Source organism: Thermobia domestica, chromosome 1 (assembly GCF_964235325.1).
Source record: "Thermobia domestica chromosome 1, izTheDome1.hap1.1, whole genome shotgun sequence".
Classification (NCBI taxonomy): domain Eukaryota; kingdom Metazoa; phylum Arthropoda; class Insecta; order Zygentoma; family Lepismatidae; genus Thermobia; species Thermobia domestica.
This window is the reverse complement of record NC_137454.1, coordinates 122,444,974-122,457,072: the sequence shown is the minus strand read 5'-3', so window position 1 is coordinate 122,457,072 and position 12,099 is coordinate 122,444,974. Positions and strand designations below refer to the sequence as shown.

Below are 12,099 nucleotides of genomic sequence, written 5' to 3'. Positions count from 1 at the left end.
ACCAATCCACAGAAAAATTGCCAAAAGTGAATATTTTTTAAAACTTTTTATGGGATCTATAGAAGCGATGAAGAAATTCCGCATGTTGTTGGAATGGACCTTATTTTAGACCTATAATCTCATGTTTTAGATGCTTACAATTGGAATAAAAACTTGAAATTCGGCATGCTTGTACGTTTTCTATAGGATTACTTAACAAAATCACAGAAAATAAACGTTTCGAACCTTAGAGTGGTGTTATGGGGAACTGAAAAGTCTTTTCCATGTTATTTATATGGGACATGTTCTACACCCAAAAATTATTGGCGCTTCCTGTAACGCTATAATGATGAAATGTGGCATGATTGTATCCTTCCATAACTAATTCACAGGAAAATTGTCAAAACTGAATATTTTAGTTTTTAGGGGGTTTAAAGGGTAAATGAAAAAGCTCCATGTTATTAAAGTGGGCGTTTTCTAATGCTACAAAACTTTATCTTTTAGGTAGTTGAAATACAAAAAGAAACTTGAAATTCGGTAGAATTGTGGGTTTGAGAGGTGCGAGGCCATAAGCCGAGTAACCGGGGGGTCTGGGGACAAAGCCTCCAGCTGGGCAAATTCAGGAAATATGAAGAGCAAATGCACGAAATTCACTCTTGATGAAAAGACTGATACACAAGAGATGTGAAGCCGTAGGCCGAGCAAATGCGCCCCAGCTAGCCAGAGGTTTCTTCTTGTTCACCTCAACCGTAGGTTGGTGGCCATCATGGAAATTAAAAAAGAAAATAAAATCTTTCGCTTGGAAGAGCTGTTTTATACTTTGATAAGGCTTCTTCTTCGTAACTGCGTCCAGATATTCTATCCTTTGTCTTCCTCTTCCTGGTTTTCCTTCTATCAGTACGGTGATCCAATCGGAGTGCCGAATAAGATGGCCAAGCATGCTGTTTCTTCTTTTTCCTATTATGTTCATGATCTGTCGTCCTTCGTTAGCTTCCCTTTGTACGTCTTCATTCCTTTTCCTTTCGGCCCATGATATGCGCAGCATTCTGCGCCAACACCACATTTCAAATGCTTCCAGCTTGGATATTTCAGCTTTTCTGAATATCCACGTCTCTAATCCGTAAATCACCACGCTCCATACCAGGGTCTTAATAAATCGTTTACGAACCTCCAACGACACATTTCTTGATGTTAGTAGTTCTCTTTTCCTATTGAATGCTTGTTTAGCCTGCACTATTCTGAAACTTACGTTTTTTCACTTCTTTCATCCGAGGATATTTGACTTTCTAAATAGGGGAACGTCTTAACGTCTCCGATTTTCTCCCCATCTAGCCATACGTTTGCCTTTTCCTGTCCTGCTCTTGTGCACTTTATCACTTTGGTTTTCTTCTTCTTCATCTTCATTTTGCATTTTTTTTCTCCAGTTGGTCGTTCAAGTTTGAAAGTGCTTCATGCAGGTCATTTTCGTTCTCCGCTATCAATGCTATGTCATCAGCAAATCTTATTGTGCTGAAAACCTGCCCATTTACTTTTATGCCTTTCTTATTTTTATCAAAGAATTCTTTCATAGCCTCTTCTATATAGACGTTGAACAGAAGAGGTGAAGGTGCACATCCTTGCCTTACTCCTTTACTTATTCTTGCTTCCTTCTGGTCTCTTCCTATAACAGCTGTCTGGTTCCTATAAAGTTGGTATATTATTCTTCTGTCTCTGTAATCCACTTTCAGATTTTTCAGTGCTTGGAACACGATATTCCAATCTACGTTGTCAAAGCTTTCTCTATATCAACAAATGCTATCACGGTATGTTTATCCTGACGTACTGTTCCATGATCAACCGCAGACTCAGTATTGCGTCCCTTGTTCCTCTTTTCCTCCTGAATCCAAACTGGTCCTCGGATAGTCGTTCTTCGATTTTTCCTTTTGTTCTTTGTGCGATAATTTTGCACAGTATTTTTGATGCATGGGAAAGCAAACTTAACGTTCTGTGTTCTTCGCATTTCCGTGCGCCTTTTCTCTTGGGAATGGTCACCAATATGCTTTTCTCGAAGTTTCTTGGTATTTTCCCCGAGATGTATATTTCATTAATAAGATTAAATAGTTTTTTCTTTGTTGCTATTCTGAGATTCTTAATCACTTCCGTTGGTATTTGATCTGTTCCTGGGGCTTTACCAAGTTGCATTTTCTCCAAAGCATTGTCAAATTCGCACTGTAAAATTAATGGTCCTAATTCATTTTCATCCACGTCGTTTTCCTTTTCTATCTCTTCTTCGTTCTTTCTGTCTCCTTTGTAGAGTTCTTCAATATATTCCTTCCATCTTCTTGCAATTTGCTCCTCTTCTATTAGTGTTGTCCCGTCCTTGTCTATAATAATGACTGTGCGTTTTTTTCTCACCGAACTATTTTCTAACGTTTCTATATGCCGTTTCTGTATTGCCTTTGACAATATTTTCCTCAATTTCTTTGCACAAGTTGTTTATCCAGCCTTTTTTACTTCTCTGTTGATGTGATTCTGCTCCTTCTGTATTCCTCTTCTTTGCTCCATCATTCCCAATATTTCTGCTGTAATCCAGGATTTATATTGGGTTCTCGTTTCTCTTCCTATGTGCTCGTCGGCAGCTTTTGTAATCCCTGCTTTCATGGCTTCCCATTTTGAGTCGATGTCATCACCTGCTAAAGCTACCTTAGACATCTCTTTGTCTGTCGCATTTGCAAATTCCCTTTTCATGTTTTCATTTCTTCTAAGCTTGATTGTGTTCCATCTTTTGTTTGGTGATACCACTCTTTTCCTCTTTAGTCGGAGTTCGCTCTTCATCAAAACTAAATTATGGTCTGAGTCAACGTCTGCACCTGGATAACTCTTACTGTTCTTCACTTGATTTCTAAATGCTTGTCGGACCAGTATGTAGTCTATTTGGTATCTTTCTTTGTCTACTGATCTTGTCCATCTGTATCTTCTTCTTAGTGGTTGTTCGAAGAGAGTGTTTGTTACAGTCGGATTATGGATTTTGCAGCACTCAACTAATCGTGTACCTCTCGCATTCCTTTCTCCTAGGCCGAAATTCCGAGATACATTCTCTTCTTTGCCTTCGTCCACTACTGCACAGAGAAAAATGCGTTCTCCGGACAGCGGTATATTCTAAAAATATACTGTATACTCTTGCTTACTATAGAAATCAGTACGGAGCATACGTTATCCATATGCTACATAGGCACTGCCTTTAGATGTTACATCATGCCGTTGCAAGATGTCTGACATTTAACAGTTTTCCGTATATCACATACATATACTTATGTTACCTTCGTCAGCTATATGTTATATACGTCCATTTGTATGTGAGATCCTGACCGTCTACATTGTTTCATACAGAAAGTATGTATAGATGAAACACTTATACAGAAAGTATTATAAAACATGCATTTCCAGTCATACGTCTGCTGTACGTTAAGTCCAAAAACAACAGGAATTACGCATGTAACCTATCTTTTTAAGTACGCCACCTACAATTTTTTTTTCTCAGTGTGCGTGCCAGTCACCCATGATGATTAAATTGTCCTAGTCTTGAACTTCCATTAACACTTCTTCTATTTGCTCATAGGTTTCTTCTACTTCCTCATCTGTGTAGCTTGATGTAGGCATATATACTTGGATTATCGTCATATTTCTCGGCTCGGTTGCTATCTTCAACATTACTATCCTTTCATTGTATCTCCAGCTGCTTATAACTTTCTTTTATGAAATGAAGTCTTTAAGTTTTACGTCCCACGATTATGCCGGTTAGGCTAAAGGAGACGGTGATGATGAGAAATGAATGAAATAGTGGAATGAAGAAAGTGGGAGGAAACGGGAGAGCCGCGAGAAAACCCACAAGAACGGTGTTTGTTCACCACAAAGTCCACACAGCGTGAGGTGGGATCTAACCAGGGATCCCAAGCAGCGGAGGTGAACACTCTACCACTGAGCTCCCCGCCTATAACTATAACTTTCTACCCTATCTTCTTATTCAGGACAAAAACGACTCCTGCTGTACCGTTTACAGCTCCTGAGTAAATCATTCTGCAGTCCCCGCTCCGCATGTCTCCTCTATCAGGCCACCTAACTTCGCTGACTCCCAAGATATCTATCTTCATGCGTTCCATTTCTTTCTTCACGTTTTCCAGTTTTCCACACTATAACAGCGATCGCACATTCTAGGTTCCTATCCTGCAGGAGTTTCGTTTGATGACGATCGAGGAGGCCCTGCTTTGTTTCCCTCCCCTGCCGGGGACGATCCTCTGTGAAACAGTAGTGCGTATTCCCTAACATTATATTATCTTATTTCTCTTTTCATGTTGTTTTCTAGGGACTGAGTAAAATGGTGGCGTCCCAGGTCCTACCACCTCGCAGTGAAACAGCCATAGAAGACATCCTGTCCTTGCCTGTTTTTGTCCACATCTGAGCCTTATCGATGTCAATCATCTTCAGCCTCAGTGTGGTCGTAACGGCAGAGCTGCTGCCCACTACCATAATATCTCTCTTCATCTGGCTCCTACCCCTAAAGACCTGTCCGGCATGGGAAGCCCTCTGATAGCGAAGCTATCTCCGGCATAGCTCTTGGGATCATTAAAGTACGCAAGCCCCCCACCGCGGCAAGGTGCAGATATTGAGGGAGGGAGCCAGAAGCTAGTTATTAGGCTAGTACATTATAAATGTATTGCACTGTACGTTTTATTAAAGAAAGAGTAACTTCTTGAATAAAAATATATCACACATTTTAAGATAAATAATATAATGTCTTAATTGGATGAAGCATAAAATGTTTTACACTGTACATACATACAATTTGAAAATGAACAAAACATTAACGTAAAACTTAGGCCTACTCCTTATAAAAATTACTTTATTTTTTTACTATCCACTGATAAATGATTACACAAATGTGAAAATGTAGGCCGCTAAGGAAGGAAAAAAGAGGCAGCACCTACAGTTTTTTTATTTTTAAATAAAAAAGTCCTTGATAGATTACACCTTCTCCTTGGCAAAAGTCGTACTTTTATTAAGGTATTGTAAGTCGAGTAGATTTTCAAAAACTATATATTCCTAATTTGCTGACGGAGATCTTTTTAACTAGGCCGGATAGTTGAGAGTCCACTGTATATGTTTCATTTTGACTAAATATGGCTGAAGCCTCACTGATTATCTCCGATAACTTCATTTCATCTACAGTACACACTAGATTAATCATATTTTGTGAATGTTAGATAAGATGTAAAAAGTTGTGAGTAGTGATATCGTAGTCATTTTAAATCCTCTTTCTTCTATTCTTCGGAATTCCGTTTTCTCTGCTACATAAAGAAGACTAATCTATGGGTTTGTCCCAGGTTTTCTACCACTTTCTATAGATTCCACCAATTCATTCATTACTATCACCGTTTCCTTTAGCCTACTGCGGGACGTAAAACAAAGAGTTGCATTTTCAAAATTTCTGATTGTTCAGCTTTTTAATAGTTGTTTCAGCCTTTGTAAGGTTCTACTCTAGACTACGAGAAGATTGAATTGAAACGAAATACTAAAAGACAAGGAGAGAGCGGTTGGGTCAGAAGTGAATAGAAGACTATCGTTATGTCTTTAAGCTCGTTAAAAGTAATAGTGGAGAGCATGACACAGCAACAAAATACAAGGTCACATAACCAATCATTCTTGTGGTAAACAATAAAACTAATATTTCAAAATCTATCGACATCATAACTATTTGCATCCTAACTAGAAATTGATTGTTGCCGTTTTGTGTTCCCTTTCAGCATCGAAATACTTAGAGCTGGTGAATCTACAGTGAGATCCACACCTACCTGGAGCAATAGCTGAATACAAGTCTCCTCATTAAAAATACGAGAATGCTACCACTAGGAAGCACCATTTAGCGACAGGTAAAAGGTTTTAAGGAAAGTAGCCAAATTGTTTTGAGCAAATAGGGCGAGTCAATGAAAACATTACCCACAATTTTAAAAACATGTTATGTTTATATATTTAGTGCTCATTTATTGGAAGTCATCATAGTTTGGCTTGTACGAAATGTAGAAATCAATCAATATGGAAAGAGGACTTACTATATGAGAGTAATAAAAATGTTAACTTGCAAAAAGCGCTCCGCAATTTCCCGGATCACACAATAAATTGGATGTTTTCTGCCCGAACTTGAAAACCAGCCAAATGCTTTTGGTATCTTTTTCATACAACTGCAAGTACGAAGTTCAATGAAAATTATATTAACTTGAGTTAGAGCATTCATGAAACGTGTTTTTGTTGCTTCTGCGTACAAAGCCACATATCTGTATTGGTGATAACATGTTCCTCCTCGATGATGGAGGCAGCCAGTGATTTACCCAGAATCCTTTTTTAAAAGCACCTCCTGCTACTGAATTACAGATCCGAAATGGCCACCTATGCGGAAGGAATGTATACAGTGGCAGAGTAAAGGGGTGAGAAGCGGTACTCCTGTTTTGTGAGTAGGTCGCGCCGGTTGGTGACGCTCTTTAATCAATGGAGCATCTCGATGGTGGTGGATGAGGCAATAATTGTGCTTGTCTCAAGACTTAATTACATGTACTTGGCTGTACTTGCTGAAAGGAAGACTTTCCATAATAGCAATAAATATATTTATGCTTGGACTACGACGAGAAAGCGAAAAGTTGTCCGTTATGCATAGCAGGTCACCTGTGGTGGCCCCGAACAATCCTAATTTCCTGTCCCATCCCAGGATCCGCGCGTCCATTCATCGATTTATTGATTGAATTTTGGATGTCCGTTTCGCTTGTTTTGCCTGTTGTACCGTGTATATACAATTAATATTACATATTTAATGGACAAGCTATATAGAAAGGCTTTAAAATGTAATATTTGTTACTTGCTACTTCCTTTTAAAGTCTCATTTTTCTCTTTCTTTGCTGTCTTATTTTCCTTATGACACTCAAAATGAGCAGATTAACCTTCTTCGAAAAAAAAAAAAAGAAAGAAAGTTCGCCTGTACTCATTTGAAGCTGAGAAAAAGGTGAAATATTTCAGTAGTGCTCTATTTCATTCAACTCCCTATTTGTTCATGTGCAGAGTTGTCGTAAATTATTCGATTAGTGGAGACACAGCGAAATTCAGTTCAAATTTGGGGACCTTTTATTGATCACATCAGACCCGTATCCAAGGGGGGGGTCTATCACCCCTAAATATTTACTGCCTCCCCTAAAATTTTCACGGTAGGCTTGCAAATGAACTATAATATGGTTGGATTGGGCCCCCAACTTCTACCAGCTCCCCCTTCCCTACAGTTTTGGGCTGGCTATCGGCCTGGATCACATTGATATTGAAGGAAAGACTGTTGATAGCATTTCTGGTGATATATTGAACGAATTTCAGCGTGATGGACTTGGCATTCACGATTACAGACGACAAACATACGACAACTACAATGGCCGGTCAATATTCTGGTGTTCAAACTTTGATACGGAATGCTAATCCTCTTGACTTTGCTATTAGTTTCCTGCAACAATCACTCTTTGAATCTTGCATTCTAGCGATCACTTTCTTTGGAACAATGGAGCATTTATTTTGTGTTCTTTAGATTTACTCATCGATGGAGTGTTCTTCAAAAGTACTAGTCTGAAACGAGAAAGTGATATTTGAAGGAGTTCCAAAGGAGAAGCTTTGAAAGTACTTACTGGATTAGGTTATTGATGCAATCGAAGAACTACGTGCCACCTCGATTTGAACACTTGATACCCAAAATGATGCAAGACTTTTCTTTCAAACATCCATTCATTTAAATTCATTACCCCGTTTTTTTTTTTTTGTTTTTTTTTTCTGATTTGAAGTCCTTCAACATATTAATCAGATGCAAAAATGTCTGCAATCTGAGGATACGACTCCCCAATTGGAGAGTGTAGTCAAGGGCGCCGATCCTGGAGGGGGACAAAGCTCATGTGGGCCCCCATATATTTTTATGAATATGTATTTTTATTGTTGTATGTATTTTTTTTTTTTTTATGAATGGGCCCCCAAAGTTACAGAGAAATCGGCGCCGTTGAGCGTAGTGAGTACAATTGATGAGACTTGACCTGCAGGAGAACGTTATACATGCAGCAGAAGAAAAGTGCAAAGAATGGAATGAGGCAGCAGGAGCACGTTATAGAAGATGCGCATCCAGAGAAGAACCAAGTGATGAACTTTTGACTGCACAAACCGAAATGAATCACTCTGAAGTTCTATATGAAATTTGACAACTATTGAGTGACCGCTTTTTCCAAATCCGAGACGTAAATGATAAGATTTCAATCCCTTTGTTCTATTGCCGACTTCATCCAACAACAATCAGACGTAAGTGAAGAAAGGCAGAAAGCATATTGGTCGATTTAGGGTTATTGTATCCCAATGACCTCCACAGTGTGGAATTGTACCGGAATAATAAAGACATCATTTGCAGTGGCGGATCTAGCCCGGAGCAGGGGGCCCTAGCCCCCCGTTTTTTGGGTGGCAAAAATAATTTAAGTTCTTATTTATATATTTTTGAAAGTTTAGTAAACTCATGATATATCTATCATAGTTTGGGTTGTGGTTGGCCCTCCCAGTTTTTCCCTTCTAATCCACCACTGATCATTTGTTTACTAAGGTGCTAAGGAAGCTAAAGAACAGCTAGACTTTTCTCCATAAGGTATCCTGAAATACATATCTTCCATGGGGGTTAAGTCTATACGAGTTTGGCAACTGTACTTGATTACACTGCCTATATCTGTCCTGGACATCTGAACCGTCCCTCAGTAAAGTGAAACTGATAAAATCGTACCTACGCTCCACTATGAGGCAGAACAAAACTTACAAATCTGGCTATTTCTTCCATTGAGCATGAAACAGATGAATTGTCTTCCGAGTGTAAGGACATAATCGAAATCTTTGAGTTTTACGTCCCACGGTTATGCCGGTTAGGCTAAAGGAGACGGTGATGATGAGTAGTGAATGAAATGGTGGAATGAAGAAAGTGGGAGGAAACGGGAGAACCCCGAGAAAACCCACGCACACAGTGTTTGTCCACCAGAAAGTTCACTTGGCGGGGCCGGGGATCGAGCCCGGGACCCCAAGCACCAGAGGTGAACGCTCTACCACTGAGCCACCGCGGCCCCCAAGGACATAATCGAAACCTCTGTCGCTAGGAAAAGGACGAAAGGTTTCGTTCTAAATGTTAACTAAAAACAGGCTAGCACGTACCAGTAAAGTAGTTAGAAATATCACCTCTTGTAACAATATATACTGAATAGTCATTTATGCTAGTCATATTTACTGTACATAAGTCTCGTAAAACGATATATATAAAGATTAAAAATAATTAAAAGTACGAAGAAATAAGAAATATATTTGACGCAAAAATATATAAGCAAGATAGTAATAGAAATATCATTTCATGTAACAATATTTACTGAACAGTCATTTATGCAGATCATACTACACATAATTCCCATAAAAATAAAAATAGTTATGAATTAAAACAAAATACATAAATAAAAAATATACTTTAAAAAACAAATGCTCACCAAAATCTGACTACTGCGCTCCATGCGGCCATGGGTGGTAACAGAAAATAAGAATTCCGACAAATAGTAGCAGTGTGCGCATACTGATTTCGTAAGCTGATCTCGATGAATTTCACTTGACCCCAAGAATTTATAACATCCTTGTTTGACCCAGCCCACAATTGGGCTTACGCCAACTCTGAATATATATATTCCACATTTATTTATGAATTTTACACCTCAGAATTTCCAGTGCAGCCCCAACTAAAAAGTTCTTGATCGACTACTGTAGGCTGCGCTTTACAACTTATCACTCTGATGAAAAATTTAAAACGCTTGTCACGTAGGAATCAGCTGAACAATAATTTATGTAAATGATTTTTTTTTTTATGTTGTTGAGGGAAAAAAGAAAAAGAAAACATTAAGAGCACGTCCTACATCCTTGACAGTCCGCTTTGCCATGTTGCCACATTTTTATCGGTAGGAAATATGAAATGTCAATTCCAGCAATAATCAGTAATGAAGAAAGCATAATGCCAATTTCCAGTATATTAAGGGGTTTAGACTGTAAGTTATTTTTTCATACACACTGACAATTTGCAGAAATTATCTATTTGAAGGTGAGTATAAACACGTTTTGTTAAATACAAAGCTCCCCAAAACATTTACAAATAAGTGGTATGTTCAACAAATAATAATCATTAAAAAGCATACCGTCAATTAGGGCCTAATTAACAATAGCTAACATAAAAGAAAACTGTCTGTGACACTGGTATCGCACTGGAATGGTATCCGCCCGGCATGCACAAGACCTGAGTTGAATTCCTCGCCAGTCTAGTGATCAGTTCTCTATTTATTCGAACTTTGTCCAATACACTCTAGCAGGGTTCGAATCAAGTTGCTTTACAGGGGAAAACTTTTCAGATACAGATCCAGGACTTTTTTAATGCAGTGATATATATTAAATGGGAGGAAATTATTCTCTGACGAGCCGGGGAAATTACTTGACAATAGGGGGAAATCCTCCTCATCCCCCCGTTGATTCGAATCGTGAACTCTAGTAATATGAGCAAACAAAAACTATTATTATTTCTGCAAATGCACTTATATCTTGTCTTATTATAATTACTGTAGAAAACTATTAATATTCATTTTAAGATATGAATAATACAACTTTTGTAAGATTGATTGTCCATCGTATTGGATTGCCATATGTTAGTTCACAAGAAGTAAATTTTAAAATGAACTCAAATTTGCTCAGAAAGTTTGCTCGTGGCCAGGGCGAACCCACGGGGAATCCACCACGTCCCCCAAATAGTGCCGTGCTGAGGAAAATCAGCGCCTGGGGCGAAAGTATACGACGGTGCCCCATACATATATTCCAAGTATTTTTTTCCTTTTTCTCCCGAATTTTGCGCCTCCTTACTTCGGCGCCCGAAACCATCGCCCCACTCGCCCCGCCCTTCACCCACAGCACGGCACTGCCCCCAAAACTTCCTAATTCAACATACATTTGTACAATTTTTCAATAAAACTATACTTGTTTAACAGGGAAATGATTGATGTAGCATATAAATTTGATCTTACAATTCATTTGTACTCCTCTTATAAAACAATCTCGATCTATCATTCATTTTTCTGAAAATATATGTGGAAGTATTTTACAATTACTTATCGTTTTTTCGGGTGCAGACTAATATTTGTTCAATACTACATAGATGTAGTGGCTTTTAGCATTGGACCTTCCCTCCCCAAAGCCCCTCCCAACAAAAAAATATGGATGCGCTCCTGCTCGTGACCATATGTTAGCGTATGGATCAGTAATGGAACGGGTCAACAACTTAATGATCCGTGACGCGGAAGACCCATGACCCGGACAGACCCTTGAGCTGGAGACAACGAAACATCGTCATACACATAGGAAGTATATATATGAAGCTGCTAATGCAATTCTAATAAACACAATTCTATTATTTCTCGTCTCACTAAATCTATAGTTTTCTTTCTCCCTTGTTGTTTGAGTCGGTGTGTCAAAGCACAGTACTGAAAGATAACTACAAGATTTATCCGATTACAAATGCGTGAGAATCAGAAAAGATAAGCTTCATGTTTTTGTTATAAGGGATCGTCAAAATTTAATCGAGTGGATCTGTAAAACTTGTCGTTTAGAATATAAAAGATTTTACAGCCCTGAAGAAGCTGTAGTGGCTTACGAGAATGAACTTTCAACACTTGAAGAAAAAGACTGGCAACACTGCTTCCAAAAGTGGTTTTCGAGGATGCAAAAGTGTGTACAGTGTAATGGTGAATACTTTGAGAAAATGTAAGTGTTAAATTGATTTTAAGTATGTAAGTTATTTCACATCTCAAACTTTCGTAGTGACCCTCGTACATGGTATCTCGATTAAGAAATGTCACACAAGGAATTAAACAAATAAGTGTTCGAACTCGAGTTATGAACATCATTAGTCAACTATAAAATTCTCAGTAATACTGTAAAGCTGGTATTTCAGCTCCTTCGAAAGATGTGTTCGGGTTACCGAGTCTGTTCAGTCATGGTCTTAGAAAGGAAACCCAGACACGGATGGCC

General features: G+C 38.5%; 1 protein-coding gene across 4 annotated transcripts in view; it reads right to left on the bottom strand.

The window, feature by feature from the left end:
* The window catches only part of LOC145688516 (major facilitator superfamily domain-containing protein 6), a 207,679-nt gene that overhangs the window by 61,822 nt on the left and 133,758 nt on the right, over window positions 1-12,099 (bottom strand). Inside the window, exon 1 of one of the 4 annotated variants that reach the window (XM_081762879.1) lies at window positions 9,531-9,827. The exons of the other annotated variants lie outside the window; for them this stretch is intronic. The gene's annotated coding sequence lies outside the window, so the exon portion shown is untranslated. Of the gene's footprint in view, window positions 1-9,530; window positions 9,828-12,099 lie in introns of those variants that run through there. 4 annotated transcript variants of the gene reach the window in all.